General features: G+C 38.2%; 1 protein-coding gene across 2 annotated transcripts in view; it reads right to left on the bottom strand.

Annotated features, from left to right (window-relative positions):
• LOC148223386 (uncharacterized) overlaps window positions 1-26741 on the bottom strand; it is a 106189-nt gene that overhangs the window by 4705 nt on the left and 74743 nt on the right. The window lies entirely within an intron of this gene.

Here is a 26741-nt window from a genome sequence, read left to right as displayed (position 1 = left end):
TTGGTCATATACATGCTCCACAGTACTTCCCCCAGATCCCCCTTTGAGCTGTATATTATTTCTCTAAGGTCCCACAACTTAATTATAATTGGTTTGAGCACACCTTCCAATTTAGAGCCAAAGACCAAATAGACACATAGTGGGGATGGTTGGGTAGAAGAAATGCTTTAGTTTCTTCTTTGGCTCTCATTTATTTAACACTATGCATATACTAATTTTGACTATTTTACATTCCTACAATCTCAAGTAGCTTTCTGGACCAGATTCACTAGATGTCCTTTCTTGTGCCCCAGCTGGCAGCACAGCTGCCTCCAGCTAATAGTTACTGCAACCCTAAACTGGATTTCCTTGGCTCAAATATAGAATTAAATCTGAGGAAAATTACTATCAGTGCCTCTCTTTCTTCTTTCAAACAGAGTTTGTTACCTTGTTTATACACCTAATTCCAAGCTTGCCCCACTTAATCCTAGACCTTCAACCAAATTTGCAAATCACCCTCAGCTGCCCTGTGTTTAAAGGAAGGAGGTGGGGAGATTCCTTTAAGCAAAGTCATCTCAGAACTGCACTATTTATGGTAGATGTCTGCATTTTTCTTCTAACAACATGGATGCCCAAAACAATCTTATTTGCGGGTAATACTTAATGAAGAAAACTCAGACAAAAGGCAGCCCCTAGCAGAAATAAACAGACTCTTGCCATGTCGCCCAATGCAGGTAGATATTCATTGATTCTGGATCTCTCCATGAGCAAATCCTTTCTCCAGGACCAAAATCCAAACCCCAAAATTCCAAATCAAACTTTTCCTCCATCTCTTGGCAGCCAGTTTCTGAAGGAACAGCCTCAAGATCCCTGTCATCACTCAGCATATTTATTACTCAACTTACAGATCAGATATTTAGAGGTAAGCATTAGTACCGAAATCTCAAGAAGCTGGCAACAAATATAACATCAGAGATGACTAGATCCCCCTGTAAGAACTCTGTGTCTTGGAACATACCATCTCGTTTGCTGTCTTTCAAAGAATGGAGTTATTTAACAGCAAGCAAAATGCAGGATATATGCAGGCTTACAGACACATCAACAAGAGATTCACTGTCCTGATACCTCACAGGACTGTTAATGTGCCTCTCGTGCATAGTGCTGAGCAAAGTGCATGCTCTTTAGACTATGGTGATTTCCAGCATAAAGAGCAGGTATGAGCATTCCCCAGAAATGAAAATATGAAGACAGTAACTGAAATGCTGAGAGTAACATTGCTGAGTTCCTTATCAGGACTCAAGAAAACACAATATAAGATAGTCTCTAGGGAATTCTAATGCAATATTCACAAAAAAAAAAAAAATATGTTGGTTTGGAGTTTAATAAGTATCTTAGAAATTACACGTAAATTTACAAACTACTAAATTCATAATTAGTGTAAGTGTTATGAAACTATTTCTTCCCCTTGTAAGCTGAGAAACAAGTGATGATTTACAAACTAGACAATCAGTATACCAGCATATGTAAGGATACTTCTGATTGTACCTGCTCATGAGCCAAATAAAGAGCTTTTATCTTTACGTGATAAAAGTCTCAAATAACAGTAACACTTCATCCTCAAGCTCGGGGACAGTATGGTGCCAATCACAAGACGAGATTAGAGAGAAATTGCTTACAGAAGCATTGTGATGAACATATTTATTCTCCAGTAGTGCCTCTGGAATAAATATCACAGAAATTATTGGTCTACATTGTCAGTTCCAAACTTCCAACACAGGAGTTACAAAGGCCTTTAAACTGTCTGGGACACAGATTAATCTAACCACAGTGACACATAACAATCACTGTGGTCACCAATAAGCAAAGACAAAGAAAACAAGTAAGTTTAAAAAAAAAGTTATCATTGCATAGGGACTGGATTGATACAATAGCAACACCTTAAATACACTGTCCATATGGAGTATTTTACCTATGATTCTGGAACATTTCTGTGTACTAGTCTTCTCAAAGGAAACACAGCTACTTCCCCCACTCTCCAAAACATGTAGATATTCTCAGTGATCAAATTCATTTAAAAAGCAGCCCTTAATTAAGATTTTTTAAAAGTTAGATTTTTGTATTATTAAAGCATAATGGGGTCCCCTAGGTTCCAATTAGGAAACTGATTAAAAAAGCTTTGAGCTTAAAACGCTGCAGGTAGGGAGTTCTGCTCTCAGCTGCCTTAAATTAGCATATTGATGGCACCACAGCCCTAGCTGGAAGGAAAGGCAGAGACGCTGCAGACATTTTGCCAGGACAACACAGTGCTTTGTGAGTATTCTTGCCCAGTCCAGGCCTGACCAGCAACAAAAAAGTTACAGTAAGAGAAATGTCATGGGAAAAGTATTTGCTGGTAGTGGTACTTCAGGGAAAAGGTATTGTGATTGGAGCAACATGAAAAAGAACAAATTCTTAACCAAAACAAAACCTATGAGGTTTCTGGCTTGGATTTGGAAGGACATTAATCTATGACCTTGATGCATAACAGAGCTATGGCTTCAGTTTCAGCATATGGCAAAGTTTTGGCACAAACTCAGAAATCTGCTTTAGAAAGGCCCTTGAAATCTGGGTTAACTTTCATCTTGAAAATTTAAGACAACTAGACACACGTTTCAAACTGAAACCCACAAAAAGTGGGTTTAGTAGGATATTTAATTTTTTGGTCAGAGCTCTTAAATATTAAGCTGATGCTGGCAGAGCACTTAAATCTAGTTTCATCCTAGAAGTCAGTTCCCAGACCACTCAGGCACATACTGAACCCTACAAACCTTTGTGAGCACTGTGAACCCCACCAATGGGAGCAGTGTGAATTTTCTACCACAGGTGCCTGGCCTGCTGCTCTACCTGTCCCTTCCTGATCTAACCAAGTATCCTTCAATCAGAAGATAAGGAGAAACTTGCAAGACACTGTAGTAGAAGCTATTAAGTGACTTGCTTAAATAAGGTGCTCAGGAGACACAGTACAAAGTTCAGCCTTGGTGAGATAATACAACAGAAAGCACAGGGAGGGAAGGTCTGACAGTCTGTCAGAAGAGCACAAAACTAATAAACTGGTGAAACTTACCCAAGCTTGCACACTGATGACTATTACATGAGAAGAGGATGAAAGTGACTCATGATTTGGTGGAAATGGGGTATTTTCATGTTAAGAACATCATTTTTGCTTCAGGCAGTTCATTTGGCAGGAGACACTGGAGAGTTTGCACATCATTAAGGATTACTCTGGTGGATAAGGTTTAAGCAATTACAAAATTGTGCCAAGATTTCTAATGATTGAGGTGAGGGAAAAATAATTGAGAATATGGGGTTTTTAGTATATTGCTTCATTGCTAATAAAAGAAAATAATAGCTCTGAAGGACCACCTTGGCATTTTCTTTATCTTGGATAACGTTGCAGTCTTTAGGCTCATGAACACTGTACACTGCAGAAACACGTACCCAAAAGCAGAGGGAATCTACCTTGGTTCTGGTTCAAGGACTTCCTGTTCTCTGTAGCTTCTCAGGTTACAATAGCTCGCTTTCACCTGTACAGTTTTCTTGCAAAGAAGATTTTTCAGGTTTTGAAATGGCTCTTCTCCCAAAAAGGATGTGTGAAGTAAAGGATTAAAAATGCAAAGCCAAGATAGGCAAGGTTATAGTTCCCATGGCACCTGTAACTCAGATGTCTCCAGCACATAAAGTACTTTGTAATATTGAATTTGCTGCTAAGCTTAGGCCTTAACTGCACTGTATGTATAGTACATTCTAGTAGGTTTGACTAGTCACCTTGTAGCTTGTGAAATACTATGGGTCAGCTTTACATCTGTTTCCTTTCTGTTAGTCTCTTGACTCTATTCTCATCTCCATCACAACTTCTGTCATAGGTCCTAGACTAGATCCCCCTTTAATTCCTCTCCTGGAGAACTAACCAAAATCCACAGCTAAGGCAGTACTTCTCATCTGCTGCTTCTTTTGAGATATGTTTCCATTTCCTAAAGTAGGATATGCCTGTTGTGAAACATTTTGCTAAGTTTGTGTAACTACAAAATACTACACTGCACGTGTGGGCTGAAACAAAGCTATTTTTTAGTGATTGCTGCTTATGAAACCTGAGGCTTGTAGATGCATATTCAAAACTATTCAGAGACTACCTAAGAGCTCTGCACATGAACATTTCCTTTGGAAATACCACCTAAAATTGTCAAGTAATGCCAACAGCTTTATTCCAAACACTAAAAGTCTCTGTGTATATGATCTGCCCTTCATGCATGGAAGGGAATGAGTGCATGAGTTCTTTCACATCCTGTCATGCAAGGGCACCCAGAGACCTCATGCCTTGTACCTTTGAGCGTAAGATTTAAAAAAAAAAAAAAAAAGACGTAGTGTTGCCTGCTATGCTGCAGACACAAGAGACCCTTCACATTGCACTGAATATTAAGGAAAAGCCCATTTGAGGAAAAGCAATTCTTTGTGAAAATCCCTGAAGTGTTGCTAACTTCAATAAATTGGGTGAATGCTCTGAAGAAGATACACAGAAACGAAACAGTCATCCTGGTCAGCCAAAAGGTTAGTCTAACTTAGTATTATGTCCCTGGGCATCCTGTAAATGCAAAGGAAAACGTATAAAACCAGACAAGCACAGAACGATGCTTTTCTAAATACTCCCTCATGATTCAGATATTTGTAGCTTTGAAACAATGCCTTTAACATAAGCAATCCATCCCTCAAGAGGGACTCAGGTCATGAAAGGAGAATGAAAAGAAAGCTAAGAGTGAATGCACATATTGCCACAGCAACAGCAGCTGAACTCTTGAATCTATGCACAGGGGCGTTTCTGTTTTGAGGCAGGAGGAGAGGACATGCTCTGATGCTAACATTGTACAGACCCTCATGGCTAGGTAGGCCAACACCAGCTCTTGACTATTTCCTTTAAACTTATGAACTCACCTAAACTCATAAACTTTTTCTTTTATAGATCAACCACTAAAGTGAGGCAGCAAATAGTTTTCTCAAATGCACCTATAGATTATTATTTTGAATAAAATGCATTCATGTCTTAAGTGTAGTTTTGTAGACTAAGATTCTGCTGACTTCTTAGAATAGCAACTGCCACTGAAATTGGTTAGAAAAACAAGAAAGAAATTATTTCAGAAAACTGAATTACAATAGTTTAGCAATTATGATGTAAATCAAGTAGGCATCATAAAAATTTTAGTGAATATATATATAAAATTGGGAAATGGAAAAACAAAATGATGACTTAACAGTGTGCTGTCAGTTCTTTTAAGGGTCATAAATTACAAGAATTCAGGCACAGTAACAGTTTCCTTTAAGCTAATTATATGGAAAGCCAAGGAATACCCACAGTTATGCAGTTAAATAAGGATGTAGAACAATGCCCTTTTATTTTAGCAATATTGTGCAAGATCCAGAACAGAAAACACAGGTTAATTGTGAAGAACCAGAAGAAGAAATCAGAGTTTATTCAATCAGCTCTTCACAGTTGCTTAAAAATAGTTCTGCAAAACAATCCTGAGAATGAATAGCTGATATTTTTCTATGTTGCATCCCTCGAATATTTATTTCATTTATCATAAATAGATTGTAATATCTGGAGTGCAACATGGCACATCTAGTGGCAGCTGGGTTATCAAAGAATTAGGACTCCAGTTAGTGATACTTATGGATACTGGAACAAGTGCTTTGCAGAAATCTTGTCTACTTTAACTCTGCTTTTATAGCAGTAAATAATGTTACCACCATGGGATATTATTGCTAATTTACCATCCTAAAACTGACAGTGCTTCTAAAATCACTTGAGAAGGCACACAGAAATCCACAATCCTGTAGCACTGTGCCAAGACACTGACTCAAAGGGAGAATATCCCACATCCTGAGACACCTCTTTAATCCACCAGACACCTTACAGGCAGGCCTGCAAACCTAAAAGGGAGCAAAATCAGTATAATGTCCTCCTGATGTTCTATTCAAGGTAAAATATTGGAAATTACTGGAATCTGAAGAACTGTATTAACAGACGGAATTTTCTTGGGCTGATTTCTAAAGAGCCTTACTGTATGTCCTGTGGGGACCTGTGAAATGCACCAAGAAGAGCTCCAGAAAAAGCAATCACTCCACCTGAAAGAGAAAGCAGGGGAGGAATATGCAAGAATTGTGAACTGGGGCTACTAAAGCCCCTTCTTGGAGATGTATGTGTATTGATTTAATATTGCAGTTTATTTCCATTGTATAAGTACTGTTTATCTCGCAAGACTACCCTGGAGAGGAGCAAACAACTCTGCAGGCCTGTATTTTAACCAAGTTTCTTAAGACTAAGTCCAGAGAAGCAGAGTCAGACTATTAATGGGACTCAGCTAGAAAGCTCTGGTGTCCTTGTCTCAGTGCAGACATGCCCCTACACCTGGAAATACAGAAAGAGAAGCCAGAGAACGAAAATCTCATTGTTCTATTTGTTTCTTCCTCACAACCTGTCTTTTACCAGATCCATTATATACTATGTCATACATTGTTATCTCAAAAACTATAAATTCTTAACACTGGGGAGTAGGAACTACATTTTGGTTCTGTGTTTGCACCTAATGCAATGGAGTAATTAGTACTTTACACTTCAAAACAGTCTATTTGTTCCTCAGGCCACTGCTTCAAGCTGCTCTAACTTCGTTTTTGCCAGCCAGTTCTGTTGAGATCTGTAATCTGCTTAATATGCATGTTTGCTCTGAGCCAAATCACCTGATACCAGAAGAATCTCATCCCTGCCCAGATGCAATGAATTGTCTGTTACTGTCAAGTTATTCAAAATTTTGCAATGGCAGCACCACTGCAAGCAGCTTGTTTTATTAGTTCCCAATTTATATTAATTCCATATGCTGCTGTGTATTAATATCTCTCGTCTCTCTTTTATTTTTAGAAATAAAAAATATGATTTATCAGCAGCCTCTTTATACTGCCAGTATATAATTGCACATGGGCTAATTGTTAAAGTTCTGAGGGAGCAACACTAAGGGATCAATCCTTTTATTGCTGCAGTAATGAGCTTTTAATGGCTGGCTGGATAGACCTTCCAGCCTTCTCAGGGAGGCAAGCTTTAGCCATACCCTTTCTTTCAGCCCATTAATCATTGGTCCCTCGTAGCTGTATATCAAGGCAAACAGAACTGCACTGTTGAAAACAGGAAGCAAAAACTAAGACTCATTGCATCTCATTATCTCCACTAGTACATACATATAATAGCACTGCAGATAATTTCCTTATATTGTTTGAAAAGAAGCCCTGGATGGCTCATGGCCATGGTAAAGATACATCAGGCTTGTCATCTTTACGTTAGTATTTCACATCCTGACCCGTGTAATAGTGACCAGTAGTCATTAACAACTGATGACATGTTTAAAACTTCACAATCTGGGGAAGCTGCCTCACATCACTGACAGCTGTAACTCTCATAGCTGGTCACTGGAGAGCAATAGCAATAGTTTACAAAAAGCAGAAAAGGCCTTAGCTGTGTGTAAGCCCTGCTCAGGGCTAACATATAAACATCATAACAAAAACATCTTTCTATTATCAGCATTACATTCAGCATAAATCCAAAACACAATCCCATACCAGCCACTGTGAAGAAAATTTACTTCAGTCAAAACTAGTACTATACCTTGTCTCAGCTCCTAACAGCAGGACAGTGGAAGAAACACACATACTTCCAGGTGATAGATTTATGGATCCAGTAAAATGGAAAGTGATCAAGCAAGCCACGTTTCTGCAGCCTCTGGGTAAGGCAGTGGACATGCACTATTGACAAACCAAGAGCTCTGCTGCACAGTTGTACGATGTGTACCAAGGAAAGTGTTCTGTATAGTCCAGCCAGGATGTTAACACCATTTGTATGAGCCTGCTCCCCCACTTCTCCATTGACTATGAGGTGAGGATTCTGTGATTCAGATCCTGTTTGGCCAACGTATTTTTTATCCATTTGAAGGAACCACACACTATCTTGCATGCAGTAGCAGCACTGGATTGATGAGAGGTCACACACAGTTCTTTTATGTTCTGTCATAAAAAACCACAGGCCAGGCTAAATTACACTAGGCTTACTGCACACAGAGTAAATTATACCAACACATCCTGTGTCACATACAATTTCTATCAAAGTGCAAAGATTTGGAAGACAGTAACTGATGACTATAGTGTCTGAGGACCTGGTGTTGAGGGAAGGAAGCAGCAATCTGGCTGTTTGACGAGCAGAAGTAACATCTAATGTCCTTGCAGCTACTTCATCATCTAACACACAACACGTAACATAGAATGGTTTGGAATGGAAGGGGCCTTAGAGATCATCTGATTCCAGCCCTCCTGCCATGAGCAAAGACATCTTTCATTAGGCAGTTTGCTGAAAGACCCAACCAATCTGGCCTTAAACACTTCTAGCGATGAGGCATCCCCAGCTTCTCTGGGCAACCTGTGCAAGTACTTCACCACACTCACAGTGAAGAATTTCTCCCAAATATCTAGTGTAAACCTACTCTGTTTCAGTTTCAAGTCATTCAACCTTGTCTTATACCACATGTCCTTGTAAAGATTCCCTCTCCACCTTTCTTGTAAGCTCCCTTTAGGTACTGAAATACCTTCTCATCAGCTGACATGTAGCTATCCTTCAAAGAGGAGGACACAAAAAAGATATTTACAGCTTACTTCTCTTCTTTGAATGTAAAGACTATTCCAAATACTGCCGAGTAGGAAAGAATCTGGAAAAAAGAGAGTGATTACAAAAATCAAATGGTTCCTCATTAGAAAAGTTACGTTTAGAGAAGCTAAAACTGCAGTTACATTTCCTGTCTTATGTGCTCAAATTGACTTCTTGGTGCTACCTCTGCACATTTGCTCTTGCCTCTGACACATCCATCCATGCTCCTCCCCACCCCATAAATTCTAAACAGTTATGAAACAACCAAGTAACTAGCACAGGAGAAGGCAGAGGGCACTTGTGAAAACCTTTTTGAGTATTTCATCCTGTATATCCCTCATGGCCCATGTAGCCTTACACAGATATTCTCATCCCAGTCCCTGGCACTTTTCCTCAGACATAGAAGGATGCAAGGAAATCTTGAAGGCACTCCAGAAAGATAAAGGCAAGGCATTTTCAGGACAGTGAAGGCACCGCAGTCCAGTATGCTGACTTCAGTGTCTCTATTGCGATACAAAAGTACAAAAGCAACTCTTTCCATCCTAAGATCCTGGACCTTCATTATCTACCTCTTCATGAAACAAAGACAGCAAAAGACAGTTCTGAAATGACGCATTTACTTCTACTTTGTTAATCCAGAGTTTACATTTCTTTGGTAATGGACAAAATATTTTCCTTTAGTTTTGACATGTGAAGAAAAGGACATGATAGAGACTGAAAAGTAGAAGAATGCAGCATTTAATTTTGTTTTAATTCACTGACCTGAGCAGCACTTCTGCCAGCATTACTGGTTTGAACACCAGATCCTGCTTTAGTGGTAGTATACTCTTTACCTATTGCAGCCATCTGCTGGCTTTCCTGACAAATGGCCCCAGTGCCTGGATCAGACTCTGGGATCACTGCTCTTGTAATCAAGTGTCATTCTATCCAGACAATACATGGCCTGTGTGCCTGTGCATGGTTAGTCTGGGATGTCTGGAGCACATGGACGGATACACAGATGAGAGCTTCTACACATATACTGTTTTTCCCAGTGGAAATATTGACAAAACTGAGGACATGGAATCTGAAAAATGTATCTTCTACTTTTACACAGATTATATGTCTGGGCTCTTATGCTTTCCCTTGCACTTCGGGAAGACACTCTCATGATCACCTCAACACTGAACCAGCTCCTGGGTTTTTTAAAAAGACACCCAGAAATTCAGGGGCTGTTCTGAGGAGGACAGAGGGCTGAATTCACAGCAGTTTTTCTTATTATCTAGTCAAAAAAGATAAAACCAAGGATATTTATTTTAAGAAAAACACAAGACTTTGGCACTGTGGGAGAAAGATTAGCAAAAATTTTTTTTGCTCTAATTTTCTCCCTTATCATTCAAATTAGAACTGGAAAAATGAATTTTTTTTCTTTTTGTACTTTGAAGGATAAGTAGTAGGAGCAATCTTTTTGCAAGGACAAATCAATTGGCTATTTTAAGATAAATACTGACATAAACATCTGAAAGATTACTTGATTAAAAAATTCTTCTGTTCTTATTTACATGCTCTCTTAATCTGCATGGAGTTTATCTCTTGATTTCCCATCTTCTATCATGGGATAAGCATAGAATCCATCACACTCCACCGCCCTGAGTAATGGGACAAACTGACAGTAAGCCACTGCTAATGAACCACACAGTTAGAAATGAACACAAAGTTAACTGAATCAGAATTATCCATGACCCAATTCTGTAACATATTCTACCTTTCTCATTTGCTCCAGTGCAAAAAGCACAGAAAATGAAAATTACACCAGATGGGAACTGATGTAAAATATTTTGCATTATTATTGCTAGCAAGAGCACAACAAAGAATTGTGCTCCTACTTTTAATTTGTTGGCATTTTCTGACCAGTTTGTCTGAAGCTAAGCAACTCAAAGAATGGCAGCATCCAGTCAAAGCCCTGTCATCTAGAGAGCAATCTGTCTTTGGCTGTCAGCCATATAAATGCATGGCTGGAACGTCTATTTAGTGAGTCAGACATGGACCATTAAGGAGCCAGAGCCTGAAATGGGAAGAAGAGCAATGTAAGCCCCTGCCAGCCCTGAGCTATGGAGAGCAGAGCCAGTCTAATGGCAATGAGTTACATTGCTAGTGGAAGCTGAGGGTTGAATAAACAAGTCCTGCTCCACCAGACTTTGCTTCTTAAGCCTGATACTCATTGTGTAGTAAATTGGAAGTCATCAGGATTAACAAGCTTTCTGGGTCAGACAATGGAATAGCTGGACACCAAGTGTAAAATGCTGCAATTTAGAAAGCAACACCTAAGCCCTTATCTGACCTAGTAAATTAAAGAGTCATAGTTGCCTTCAGAGCATTCACTACCCATCACTTTAGGACAACCATGCCCCTACACCAATTTCAAATACATGGAGGTGTATATTAAAACAATTAGCAATTAATAGAGTTGGCATGCAGTGAAGCAGCAGAAAAATTAATGCCATCAATCATCTTTCAATATCCACTGCAATATCGAACAGAATTCTCATCTCCGTATTATGATGCAGCACAGAAACTGAACTAGTATTGTTATTAACTGAAATAAAACCCAATCTACAGGATTTCAAACTTACTTTGAAATTCAGTTTATTAAATGCATCTCCCATTAAGCCACTTTCATTATTTAAACAACATCATGCAATAAAAATACCTCCAGATTAAACTTGCCATCTAAGTGACTTATTTGTAAGTCACAAGGAAAATGGTCTCACATATCACTTCCATGCACAGAGTAAAATATCATTGCACAACTCGGCATGATTTGCACTCTCTACTTGAGAGTTTGGTCCTCATATATAGGGGATACATTTCAAACTAGGAATAAGCATCATTATGTGGAAGAGTCTCTGTGTTAGCACTGATATGCACTGTGAAACAGTACCCACTGAAGAGGAGAACCTGGCACAGACAGTACAGACTTGTCATCATCCTGAGCTCATGTAACTGGTGATTACAGGTCAGAAAGAAGATGTACTGACATATTAGGCTCATAGGCCTGAGGCTGATGCACATGAAAGAATTTTCTCTCTTTTCTAATAGAACCAGAGAAATCAAAGGAAAATAGTGGGCTGCAGGTACAGAAGAAACAGCAGTTTTCTTCTCACATAGTTAAGCTACTGAAGTCACTGTCAGAGAAATGGCAGCTACTATGCATTTACAAAGACTCAGAAGGCAATTAATTGGACTAAATCCCAGAATAAACATCTATAATGATTTAATAAATACAAAGATACTACTTCCAGATTATGAAGTTCTTGAGCCAAATCTTGTTGGATGCTGGAAGAGTGCACTGGGGAGTTTTTATTGCATCTGGGTTAACCCAGTTCTTATTGTCACCCCAGGCGCCCAGATCTGGCTAGTACAGGCGTTTTACATTCTTATTCAAGTACTAAAGGGATAGACACCATGTAAAAACTCCAGTTACTCAAAAAAAAAAATGCTGAGGCATTTCTACTCACTAGCTATGGGAGACAAAACTGTGTTTACTTCAAACTTTAAATTCTACTGCCAAATTAATTTTATTCTGTGTCTCAGACTCACCTCTATCTCATCTGCAAATACACCCACTGTTACTTACAGATTATCATATTTATTGGTGTATGACCTGTTGGTGTTTATCATAGCACTGATTCCAAGACAAGTAATTACAAAGTTCACAGTCTTTCCCACTGAGAGAAACAGGTCAATTTTCAGTTCTCCAACTTACTTTCAGGCTTTCTGCAGAATCAGACCAGATAGAATTGATTTTCACTTTCCTCACTTGCAAATATACAATTAATAAGTAATAGAAATACAACTGCATTACCTGCAATTGGATCGGTTGCAGTTGTACCAAATCTGGTACTGAAATGTATGGATGTATGACAGAAAATAAATTCTGTGGCTAGAGAATACAAGGCCATTATGATTAATTAATTTACCCTTTAGGAAATCTTGTGAGAGGTTCTACTGTTTTAGATGGGTAACTGTATCACAGAATGCTTGAAGAACAAAATTCCACCTATTTCTCTATGAGACCTTCCCTTTTTATATTAAAATGTGCAGCCCTGTTTCGCCCTCCCTGACAGAAAAGCCTTTTGCTACAATCCTTTGGGTCAGTACATATCAGTCTAAGGTCTGTTCCAGTTATGGACTCTTTTAAAGATAAACAGATAGAATTTAGCAGGTCAGCAGAGTAGGCCAGTGAGGAGTAGAAGCACCGCTATCCGTGTCAAAGAGTAACTAAAACCATTTTTTGGTTAATCTAGCAGAAATCTTCAGTGTTGGCAAAGGGACTACGAGTGCCACTGTGAGGTTTGGTCCTGCCTTAGTTCATTAATAAGGCACAGAATTATACACAGAGAGACTAGAACTGCACATGCAGATTATCTTGCTTTTCTCACAAATACTAAATTTATGGCAAAAATATAGGAAAGAGACAGAGAAACAATAGTATCTGTGAACAGTATCAAGTGAGACTCCACAGAAAATACAAACTATGTCTGTATATTTCTGGACATGAAACATATTTTCTCTTTACACTTCATACAGAAGAAAAAAATACATTTTAGCTGAATGACTGGACTCTAGAAGAGCTCCTTAAAAATGAAAGTCATTAATCTATTTTCAAACCAGTAGTAACAATTAGCTCTTAATGAGTGCTTGTCATAAGAAAAGACAGACATAATCTGTTTTAAACTAAGGTGATTTCTGTACCTACTCCAGCATGAGGCCCCTGTGCAACATCAGCAACACATCAGCTGCCTGAGGAAAGGTTTGCTGGTGACCTGCAGCAAGGGCACAGATAAATGGCAGATTTCAGAGCTCAGTTAGAGGTGGTATCATCTCCCATCTTTGCTTTGCCAGTGCACTTCATCAAAGGCCTGCAATGAAGAAGTGATCACTTGTAGTCTGTAAAGGGAACTGCCATTTATCAGCCAGCACTTGACAGACCCAAATGGCTTGCCCATTGCACTTGGCTGCAATGCACTCACTGAGAAGGGCTTTCAGGAACAGAAGGAGACTGTAGCCACTTTGACCATACCCTACCTGGGCTAATTCTGGGAGAGGCCTAGCTCTGTGCAGCACTTCTTGCACTGCCCACAGTGACAGACATGACAGAGGGCATTTGACCTTAACAGATAATGCAGATAAACAGAGAAAGGAAACCAACTGAAACACTGAGTCAGGCTGAAGTGAAGCCTTGTATCCACACATCCATGAATGTTCCCCCTGGCCCAACATTCATGGTTGGATCTGAGACATTTAATGCTGCTTCGATAAATGCAGTTAGCACAGGGAAGCCTAATACCGGTGCTGCTTGAAAAAGAACTACTAAACGGTTTGATTAAAAACTTTTAACAATCACTCTTCTAATTTCCTCATTTCACTGGTGTTTATTTTATTCTACTCTTCCTTACTTCCCTTGTCAGGCAAATATAAGTAGGAGAGTTCTAATTAGCTAGGGATATTGCTTTATAAAAACTTTGCTAATGACTTACTCCTGCTTATAAACCCTGGGGCATCAGCTTCTCATGTGTCAACAGCTTCCCGTGAAGTCTCATAATTTTGTCTGTAAACTTTGGTTCATGCTAGAAAATTACCTCATCACTTCATATGACAACTTTGATAAATACTTGAAAATTAATAACTGACTCATATAGCTTGATGTATCAAAAGAAAGGTACTCAGAACTAGTTGAAGAGATCCATTCATTTGTTTATGGATTTGTATATGTATTTTTTAAGAAAAGGCCACACAACTTTATCACATGAAAAATTTTCCAGTTAAGACTTTACATGAATCTTTTTTGGTCAGTTCAGCTGTCTTAGACTCAGCTGCCCTTAGGTCTTTTACCTTTAGGGCAGGCTTTTTCAAAATGGGTCAAAGAAATGCAATAAAACTCACTCTGCTAGTTGCTCTGTCAAAAGCATTATCAGCATAGTGTTACGGATCACAGAAGCTGACCTGGCTTGAATTATGTCCTTTGGTTGCATTTTTCCCACCATCTCCTCTTATTTTTAAATCAGTATTCCAAAGAGGTATTTTGCTATAATTGTCCCAAATGGTTCTACTTTAACTTTGCAGCTTACATCGTAGCAAGAAAAGTTTTGCCAACAGAGACAAGAAGGTGCTTTTGTAGGCAACAGCTTTGCCTGTGAAAGTTTCTCTGAAGTCATATGAAAGGGATGCAACCAACATGACTAAAGAACCTAAAATACTGAAAAATATTAGATTTCTCAGAAGCAGATAACTTATACTTTACAGAGTGATTGCAGATGATATGGCATATACATCAGTGTGATCTGCTTGGTAGAACGTGGCAGGACTGAACAAGCATTCAAGACCTCAGAAAGATGCCACAAGACAAGTAAAAATCTTTATGTGATGAGAGCCATATCAGAGCCAAATTGTTCGTATTTTCAGTCAGGTTGTGGTTTCCCTTGTATCAAAGCCTGAAGAGGGAAAGGATTACTATCTGAGGTATATAACACCAGAAAACCATAAGGAAAGCTGTTGCTGCAGACGAAGATCAGGCAAAGGCTTTCATAAGCTTTCAGTAATTCAGAAATTACATGAAGTGCCCTTGTCTCCAGAACCTGCATATTATTTCACCTCTAAGACTATATTGAACCCAAGACAAAATCAAACCAAACAGCTTTCAGCTTATTTTTGAGTAAAGGATGGCAAGCAAGAAATCTGGTTCAGTGTTCTTTCTCCAGGATGTAATTTTTTAACCACTATATCAGTAATCTTCACATTTGCCACACTATAACATATTTCTTTCCCATGATAACCATGTACAGCCAAAGAATATAAAACTGTTTTTCCTTCTCTTTGAGGAGCTACAGCCTCACCAGTACTAGTACAAAGTAACTGTCACTATGACAAGACCTACAGGCACAAAACCTGAAATGTAAATTTTACCTGTAGATATGGGGTTTTTTAAGCTGTACTGGCAAGCAGATTGAGAAAACAGGAACGGTACAGTTTAGCTTCAAAAAATGCTTACCACAATTTCATTGTCAGACAGTAACTGAAAGTCAGCTGAGCTTTAGGAAAAGTACAGATGGGAACTTTTAAAGATATAATATACGCAACTGACATTTAAAAAGATAAACACCACAGAGAGCAAAGGGAGCAAATAAAATAAGGATTTGGCAGTGAATGTTTATTTGTCTTAGAGGACTCTTTTTTCTTTTTTTAAAGAGCACCATTCACGTTGCTCATTTTCAGTCTTGGTTCATCCCTGATGGATCATTTTCAATTTACTACCCTTATTAAAAAATACTAGACTATTTCACAGCAGTAGTCCCAATCACTATAGCGACACAATGCTGTGTATTATCCTATTCACCTTAAAAATGCTCCATAAATATTGAAGACTAGACCACAACAGTGAAATCTACCTTGAATAAAGGCAGCCTGCAATTATTTCAGCCAAAGATCCTAATTGTCTCTACCCAAACATTGCAGTTACCCGTCTGCATTCTTCTTGTTGCCAAGGGTTCAGTGTAAGCAGAAGTATGGCTTCACCTGAGTTTTGATTCCTTATTTGTCATCTATATGAGAGCTGATGCCTCTTTAGAAATCTCACATGACAGTGAATACCACACCAATGAAAAGTGGACTTTTAATTTCTAAGGTGTCCTTGAAAAATCTTCAACTGGAAGCCCATATGCTAAAATGGTTTTCCTGAATTTGAACTGCACCACACTGGATTATGCTTAAAGTTTTAGAAGTATCACCATTTAAACACATCAACACGTACCTTAAGAAGTTTTTTAAAATAATTTTTTAAGGTGCTAGATCCATTTATAAAGTTTCAGAAGAGGAAACACAGAGAAAGAATAAGAAATTAACATCTTCTATTCTAAATGTTGTTTCTAACACTACTCTTTCATGTCAAGAGTGCTATTAAGAGGTTATTTCTCATGAAGACAATATCATGTAATATTCAATCTGCTTCAGCATGGTTAGCAGCAGCTGCTTACCCAAGACATTGGTAAAGGACAAGAGGGTTAGGAGGCAATTTCTTTCTGCACTAGGTTACAAGCACTTCCTTTCTGCACTAGGTTACACACTTTAAGGTGGAGAGAAAAATTTTGATATTGTTCTAATATTACATTTTGTCTACATAAATACATTTGGTATCAAAGATGAAGATATCATATTTTTAATTCATCTATCATCACAAGATATATAGTGTCATTTAGATTTCTATTGCATCTTCAAAAAAGAATAGAAGAAAGATACAACTTCACTAATACACTGTTTATTTTAGTGTGGAAGCACCTACAATTACATAGATCTTAAATAATTGCAGCTGACTAACCCTATTTAGCTATACATTACAGTTTTAGGATTAATTTGAAGTTAATTATGTGTTCTTTCAATAATGAATATTTTTGTATTTCACAGACCAGCTACCAGGAAAATGCTTTTATGACTATTAAAGCCATGCTGATATCCAGGAGATACCAGGTAGGTATCTCTATGAAATGCATGCAACTATTCTCTCTCTCAGTTTCAAACACTGGAATAGGTTCTCATAATCACAAAATGTCAAGCAATATTTTTCTGGAACTCAGACACAAGTAACACTACTGCTGTGTCTTCTCTTCTGATGACTGAGCACTAAGAATGTCTTCACAACATTATTTTATTTTATGGACAACCACAGCTTCAAGGTCTGGTGCATTCTACTTTTCACAAGCCTTCTGTTATATTAAGCAATACGAGTGGTAAACAATTAGATGCAAAATCAGGAGAAACATTCTCTAGACACTCCCAGTAAATCCACGCATCCAATAATTACTGCCAAATACAAAGAATAAAGCAGCAAGATGGCTCAGCTACCTACTAGTTTATAGTAATTTTAGGAGAACTATTTGTGTGAAAGTTGTCAAGAGAGTTTTATTGATAGCTTGGCAAAACACACATATATTGACTTCAAGAAAAACAAATGATAAAAACATTGCATCTACTATAATTTATTCTCAGTATGACCTCTCAGAAAAGTTAGCCAGACATCTAAAATTGCTTCCCTTTATTGTGAAAGCTGTATTGCAAAATAATACTCCATCTTCCAATTCATCTCTTTTCTCACCTATCAGCTTTGCTTGTATTCAGAATTTTTGATTCCTCCTCTTCCCACTCCATGCTTCCATTCTGGTGAACTCAATAGCTTCTGTCAACACTTGTGAGCACCCTTTTCCTAGATGACTATGTCATTTAATTGTTTTAGTTGAGGCATAAAAGCAAGAAGAACCCTTTCTTAAAGAGATGTGAAAACCTCAGCCCGGAGATGAGCCTCTTGAGACATTCGGAAAATAAGACTTTTAGCTTAGTTGTTCTGGGAAAGGCAGAATCAGAGGACTGTACTTACAAGAGCTGTACTAAAAATCACTGGACAACATTAAATACTTCGGTAGGTTTTTATTTCTGTTTGTGATCTGCAGCTCAAAACTGTAAATGTGCAGGAACGTGTTTAAATTATGGAAACTGCAGCAGGGATCCAGCAGAGTGTATCCCGGCGCTTGGGACCAGGTTACAGCCATGAAGCTGGGAGACACTCCAGTATCAACACCATGTGAAAGAAAGTTCAGTAACTGAGAAGTTGAAGCAGAAGCAAAGTTGAAAAACAAAGCAATAGCATTTTTAAGTATCAGAAAAATTAGTCAAATATGGTCACAAAAACTGTTTTGCAGGAAGTACAGGATTGCTGCCAAGAGTCTGGCTCCAGAAGAGAAGAGTAAGAGCAGAGAAAACAAAACACAAACGACTGCTCAAACAAAGGAGCAAGGGTCAGAACTGGGAATCAGAGATGACTGTCCATGTCACACGAAACAATGGGCATCCCAAAGCAACCAATGGGTTTGTTCTTACACCTATTTAGAGGTAGCAGATCACACAGCAGTTTTACAGACCATTCTCAAGTGGTTAGGATTGTTGGGCTCTTTGCTGCCCAAGCTGAAGCCCAGACAGTGACAGAAGAGTTCAGTCGTCCAGCTGAAATCTAACAGACTAATAACAACCTTTAAATAAATCCTATGACTTTCAGAGCAGCACAGCAAACACTACTTCTTGTGACCTCTTTTTTACTCAGCCATAACTGAAAACTTCCTCCACCTCCCGGAGGAGATTTTAGAGTCATGATACAGACCTGAATGTTGCAAAATTAATTGCTGTGGGATATGAAATTCAGTTAACCATAACCACTGCTTGGGACACCTCTGTAAGTATATGTTGCTCATTTCACAGCCTCAAACAAATGCAGCTGACAATCTACTAACGAATAAGATTTACTTATAGCTTTAAAATCCTGTTGTATGGCATTTTTTTGATTCAGTAATTGAGGGGGGGGGGTGGGGGGGAGCCAGATCAAAATTTGTATTAACAGCAGTTTCCTGACTTTCATTATAATGGACAAAAGGAGATTTTAGGATGCTGCAACTGCCCTATGCATTTTACACAGAGTAGGAAGTGCTGGGAAGAACAGAGTCTGAAGGGCTAGAAGGAGATGCAGGTCTGTTCCCCAGATTTCAGTTAACTGCTTGTTCTGCCTAGAAATCTCTGAGAGTTAGAACTGTCTGCCCATAAGCTGCCTGCCCTCCTTGGCCTCATTGTGTGAAGCATGAACTTGTCTACTGGGACTGCTAACACCATGGCCTCAAATGGAATTATTCTGCTCAGAATCTCTCATCCTCCCAGAAACAAATGCTGCAAGCATGATCTGCATGTAGGTGTAGTTAAACCTACACAGATACTAATCATAGATTAAACTAGACTGATGAATCATCAGAAGTCAGTACCCTCTATAAACACAGATATTTAATGCATAGATAGATGACTGCTAATTGTATGCTGGTAATCTCTGTCAGTTTGATGCAATAGTACAAAGCTTTATTTTAGGCTCTAGCCAAAACTACCAGATAACCCTAGACTAACTTAGCAACTTTTAGTGCAGAAAAAGGCAGGGAATCATAATACAACTGCTAGTTCATTACTACAGCACAGGACAGAAAGCAATCTCTGTATCATAGACTGAAAAAGGATAAACTCCGAGATGGAGTAAGGAGATCACAACACCCTCCGAAGGCACACCTGAGTTTGAGAAAAATAATTCTTTTCAGCAGTGTTTTAAAATTGCGTCTCCAACTTCAAGTGCATCTTGATGTAACAGGAATGCAGTTCAGAGCAACTCAAGCGACAAAGTGCTAAAGGATGTTTTACATAGCACTCACGTCATGAGGAGACTTGCTAAGAACTCTGCTGGAAGGACTCAAGAAAGAGATGAGCAACCTTAATAAGATCAGGATAAATGAAAGAAAAATTAAAAGAAGATAAAGAAGAAGAAAAGAAAGGCCAATGTAATAGAAATTTTTTCTGACTACAAAGACTGAAGAGATGAAAGGCAAAAGTAACCTCATGTGTTTTCTACCTTCTTGTTTTTGGATTCAGATGCACTGGCACATCTCTGCAAATGTCAGCGAGTCAGAAAGAAAATCAAAAGAAACAGCTCTGATCTGGGGAGTGTGCTTTTGATAGGGATACTTCTCCTAAGAGTGTAACGTGGCATATCAGGCTACCTGGATAATGAGGGGCAGCAGATGAGAAGCAGGATGAATTATGTCAGCCCCTAAAGAAGAAGGCTGATGGCAGGAATAGGTCCATTTTGCTGGAGCTTTCATTAGGAATCATTTGTGTAAAAGCATTTTGGGCCTTTATTTGGAGCACTCTTTTCTGTACAGAATGGGTGCTGTTGGACGTGAAATTTCAAGAGGGTAATCTCTGGCTTGGATCCACAAATGACCAAACTCTCACCTCAAAACATTTCCAGAAACATTGCAAAACACTGAGCTAAAGTCCATTTCTGTCCACATTTTCCTATACCTTCACGGAATATTATGAAGTTAAAGGAAATTATGACTTATGAACTGCATCTTAAAATGTTGGTTTATCTTTTAAGATTATTAACTGATTCAAGAATTACTTCTGATATCTAGAGATTTTCGCTATACAATTTTAACAAGAAAGTGATATTCATATACAAATATAATGACAAATGTGATTGTTCTAGTGACATTAAAAGAAAATACATTAGTAATAATTTTACAGAAATTTAAATAAGCTTTGAGGTTTTGTTGAAAAGCTTTAGACAGCAAGTTTCCAATGGAAGTTCAGGAGAAATGTGGTAAGTGCAATTATTCTAATGAATAAATAAAGGCCTCAACAGAGGAAGTTGAAATTTTCATAAAAAGGAATAGCCAAGGTGTCTTTCACTTACCTTTTAGCAACACATTCCTTGAAGTATTTTCCATTACTGTGAAATAAAACAGGATGAATGTGTAATCAAGAACAACTTGGCTTGTGATAAATTAAGAATTTGTACTGTAATGCTACTGGTATTGTTTTTCTCATTGAATTTTGTGTTTTACTTCCACAAATATTCATGTATTTGTATGAACATTCAGATTATTCAAAGTGCTAAAGGATTTGAAAAGCATAATCTGATTTAATTTATAAATAATCAATGAAACTTAAATAGCTAAATGACAAATACAGAACTATATTAAATCTTTTTGATTAGAAATGCATTTGGTGTATTTGGTGAACTAATTTAGAAACTGGAAATTGCCATGTTTTTCATTAAAACAAGTAAGTTCTCCACCGGCTGACCATGATTTCCAAGCACATGACAAACAGAACAAGAGAGAGGAGAGGTCAAGTCAGGTAATGATCAGGCACCAGCATTACATTTTAACCGGTGCTTGGACTAGCTCTACTATTTGATTTTCTCAAAAAAATTAGGTTCTTTTTCTCATGAATATTTGTATTATTCTGCTATATTCCGAGTTTCCCTCAGAACTACAAACAGAAATGTTGGGGGGAGAAAGCACACTTGGAAACAAAGCCATGAATGATGCTGCTTCAAAGCCAACCAGGAATGAAAGAAAATCAAAGGAAGTCTGTTCTAATGAGATTTCTCTTCCAAAGATTTTTGGATGCACTTGGATACACATTTGAACCCTTCAGGGTTTATCTATTGGGAGATGATGTGCTGGGAAATCCCTTTAGGCTCACGGGTCCAAATTATGACCTGGAATGCCTTGTTGTGCTAGAAGTGATAAAGCAATGAAATGGATAGCTTTAGAGAATTAAAATGTTGGAACTGAACAAGGAGGAGAAACACAAGATAATTAGTTGAAGCCCATTAACTTTTTCAGTGTGCTTGGTATCATATCTCAAATACAAAGCATTTCCATAAAAGCAAAAGATAAATATTTCACGTTATAAATGAAGGTGCAATCTGTTTTTATCTGGATGCATCCACATCAATGCTGGCTTTGATCTGAGGATGCATAATTGAGATGGCAACAGAATGACAGGGAGTCTTTAATTTGAGTTGTCCAGGGCAGAGTGAATTGTTGGAAATACACAGTTTTGCAAAAAGAAAAATGCTTTGCTGGCTGACAGCCTTTAAGCACAGCTGCTTTCTGGGAACTAGGGAATTTCACGTTTTGCTGCAGCTTTGGTGTATTGCCACTTTAGTCCTTTAAATCTCTGTCCAAGACAGTAAAGATTTGTGAATGAAACGGTCTGGGAATATAGTTCCAGAACACATTTTTCCTGTCTCAAAAGAGGAATAAGCTACAACATGAGGGCAACCTGTTAACCACAGTCCCTGGTAATATCAAGGAGTCAGGAGTCCCACAGATGGCTCAGAAGTCTGTCCTTCTTCTGACCCGAAAGCTGCAGATGAAAAGAACTGTGGGATACTGAAAATGTTTATGGGTAGTGATTTTGGGGAGTAGTGCATATTGAGATGGAGAGAAAGTTTGAAGAAATTTGGGCATACAAATTTGGTTTTACGGGGTTACCAACACTCAAGCACAAATTTTTTAAATGAATAAGGACTGCTAGGAGTGAGTGAAATTTCTCCATCACCTTTATTCTTTTCTCTTCTGAGTAACAGTAGGAGAAACCCCACAGCAGCAGAGAAACAGACAGCAGCATACCAGGAACATGAGGCTGATTTGCAGTTCCCATGAGGACAAGCACAGTTATTAAGTCATTGAGAGAGAAGGGTTCTTTCTCTAAATTTTTCTTTAAAATTTTGCCAGCCTTCGTATTTTTTAAAAAAAGTCATGTCGTTCAAATCAATGCAATTCTGATTCTTACAATTCCAGATCCAGGTAGTTTTAAGAATTAATTTTATCACTGCCTCCTCATTGCAGTGAACAGAAAGAAACAATTAAGAGCAGAATCTGCTTTATTGCTTGCAAAGCTCAAGGGCTTTCTGCAAAGAAATTCAGGGTTGTGTTAAGCAAAAGATGAAGGAGCCAGTCTGGCTTCTCTCTTCTGTATATTTGCAACTTCTTCCTATATACACGTACTTCCTTTGCTTGCTAAAACAACCCTTTCCATTATTATCAACCTTGCCTTCCTGAACAGCATCTTGTGATTTCTGAGCCAAAGACAGTGTACTTTGAAAGCAATCCTGCATTTCTAGAGTAGACAGGGGTTGGTAGCATTTACATAGATTTGTTTGGACAAAGAATGTCATATGTTACTTCAAAGACAGCAGCATTTTTTTTTTCTTCCAATGTTTTTCCCATATGTTACTTGCTAGAAAATGTTAAGGTCTAGAGCATAAGCCAAGAGCAGTTTTTACTTGGTTTTCAGCAGTGATTTCGTATTTTCATTAATTAGAAGTGGGAGAAGAAAATGCAAAATTAAAACAATCCAGACATACTATTTGGATTTCTACATTTATTCCTGTGACTGTTGACAGGATTCAGAACAAGACTTACTCACAGAAATAAGCCATGAAGTAATCAGAAAAACATACCTTCTTCCAAAACTTTTAAACATTATGGGTGAGAGATTCTCTGAAACCTGCATTCATTTTAACAGACCAGGCTGAGCAGAAAGGCTTTGCAGAGAATCAGTTGAAGGTCTAGGTCCTTCATTAGCTCAATGGATTTTTGCACAGAGATGAGCAAGGGCCAGAAGGATGCCAGATGGGAGCATTAGCCAGGTGGTTGATGCAGTTAGTCTGACAATACAAACTCAACACATAGTCAGAGACAAACAGCTGTTGTATTTATCACATAGAACAAAGGGCAACAAACAATTGGAAGGAAGAACCACAAGTCTTGATGCAGGACATACAAATGGATGATGGTAAACATTAAGCAAAACATAAAAGCATAGTAAGCATGACTGGACATTCCACTGAACAGGATAAACTGGTCAGAAATTATGGAGATGACACTAAAGAAACAGAAAGTGATATAGAAAAAGTTCCAGTTCATGTCAAATCAGAGGCAGAAACATGCAAATCAAGAATCATAATGTGGTGGCTTTATTTACTGGAGGGGGGAAGTGATATTGACAACTACAAGGCATGATCTCAATCAGGAAAAATATGAATTGATGAATATCATACATAAAACACCATGACAAATAACATAATCTTATTTGCCAGGTAGGTGATTTTCTAGGGAAATTAGGTAAAATTTAATCCATCAGACTTAAGGAAATCGATCAACATGGTCTCAGATGAAAAATTATTATTCAAGGTGCAGGAAATACAGAAAAACTGTAAAATGTTAATAGCTATCTACAATGAGGGGAAGATTGCTGGTGATTACATTTCTAAAGGAGTCAAATGTAATATTTGAATTAACAGGACATAAAGAGAAGAAAGTTATTTTCTAGTGACAAAAATTGAATAATTGTTAACATAAATGAAGGTCTAGAGACTTTTAATAGGAAGACTATGCTGCTGATAAGTTCCAGAAGTGTTGAAAAAAGTGTTTCACAGTGCTGTGCTTCTAGGCCCTGTAGCAGAATTACAATTCTGCTATTAAGTGGAGAATCATATTTTTAAACAAACAAAAAGAAAGCACAGCAGTTGTGGAGTGTTATCACTGCAAATATCAAGAAATGTGACTCTGAGCATGATAAGCTCAATTCATTGTATGTACGTGGTAAAGTATTTCCAGTGAAACAAATTGGTATTGTATGTTTACATCATAAAAAGCTATACCAGAAAAAATGTGATTCTATTCAGTCTTTGTTGAGGAAAGAATTGCTTAAATTTGATCAAAGACTGTTCCTGAAGGGAAAGGAGCAGTTGTTTTAGGAAATGGCAACAGTTTGTCCAAGCAAAGTGTGCACGGATGGAGGGTATGGCTGCTCTTGTAGAAATATAGGAGAAAAAGTAATTATTTAAGCTCAGTAAAAAGGAAAACTAAAAAATACGTTTACAAACCAGGAACAAATACAGGTATTCTAATCTCTAAAGCAGAGGGTAGCATAAAAATTTCCTAGGTTTATGACAGAGCTAATATATGAAAAATATTTTGTGAAGGCCTTCAAAGATCAAGTACCTGATCTTTGTCCTTGCTTGGGTGTGCCACACTGCTCCCCCACTGCTCCAGTGTATCCCCTCCACAGTTTGCCAACAGGTAGGTAGGTGTTCTCTCACATTGAACCTGGGCCTGACACAGTGGATGCTCACCTCAGTTCTGTGATCAGGATTCTCTCATCATGCAAACAACCTTTTGTCAGTGCTCCCTTAAGTGTTTTATTTATTTATTTATTCATTCATTCATTCATTCATTCATATGTAAATAAAGAGCTAATAACTACCTGTTGCATAGAAATCAGTTTATAAATAAAAACACAGTTGCACAGAAGGATTTAGTATTTCTTACTAAGAGGTATTCCTGAGCGTAAGCAGGGAAAGGACCACAATGGAATCAGTGCTATGCTCTTCCTTAGAGCCACCAGAACCCAACGTGAGACAGATGTCTCCATCAAAACCCACAGAAACATGAAAATTTAATATTTGGAAGAACACAAATCCATCCAATCTCAAAGAACAGGCTCTGACTTCTAACAAAAGCTATTTCTGCAGCTGAGGGTCAAGGGCATGCAGCTGAGCAGTCTGGATCCCTCCCACTGAAAGACTTAATACTATGCACTGCTAAGGACACAGTGAAATTGAGACTGATGATTGTCTGCTAACTCCACTGACTCAGTGACAGCACACTTGAAATTTTTATTACCCGTTTCCTGGTACATTAACTGGGCTGACTTATACTCCAAACTGCCATAGCAGTCAGAGAAGTTCTTCTCACGGCCATTGCAAACAGTTGCATTGAATTCTTGCTCATTATTCCTTGTGAAAGAAAACTACTATGCCTGGATTATTGCAAATCTGTCTCCATTAAAGCAGTTTTGTGTTAGTCACTGTCTGTGGTAGTGGATATGCTGTAGTTCTCCAAACAGCTCTATAAAAATCTCCATGGAAATAAGGGTCCTTAGCACTGGGAGAATGTGACCTGTACAGAGCTCGGTCCCACATAACCTTCTTGCTGTGTGAGCATGGGATAAGTAACCTCAGACAGCAGTGTGGAAGCTCTCTTCTCAGTAAGTCGTATTAAGCATATTCACCTTAGCAGTGAGGCCTACAGGGAGCCAGTGTGTTCAGGAGATGATGTGTTGTTATCTGCTGGGAACAAATGGAGACTGAAAATCTCAAGAAAAAAATTAATTGATTAGATGCAGAAAGCATGAAAGTGCAGTCAGTATCACAAGTGCCTCCAAGAATTTCCTAAGGCAGGCTTAGTTTCTCACAGAAGCTGTTTTCTATAGATTCAATATGACAGTCTTGTGTGTATGCTGCTTTTCCACTGCACTGTGTTCTGACTCAAAGAGGTGACATGATGTCAACAGAAATCTTCTAGAAGCTGTGTTTCCGGCTTTGATCCCCGATATCCTGACCAGAAAAACCGGAAGCTTCACACCTTCATTTCCTCCCTAAGCAGTGTGGTTATCTTATTTACAGTAACAGATAAAATTAGGAGGATACAAATACTTAGTTATACTGAGTGTCATGTAGAAGTGATCAAAGAGTACTATGTGTCAACATTTCATATAAGGATGTTGCATAGGAAAGGATTCCCTGCTGTTTTAAAGTGAAAAGTTCCACAAAGTAGAAAAACTTTCTTTGTTT

This window comes from Sturnus vulgaris, chromosome 6 (assembly GCF_052056855.1).
Source record: "Sturnus vulgaris isolate bStuVul1 chromosome 6, bStuVul1.hap1, whole genome shotgun sequence".
Classification (NCBI taxonomy): Eukaryota; Metazoa; Chordata; class Aves; order Passeriformes; family Sturnidae; genus Sturnus; species Sturnus vulgaris.
Note: the sequence above shows the minus strand (reverse complement) of the source record. Positions and strands in the feature narration are given on the sequence as shown.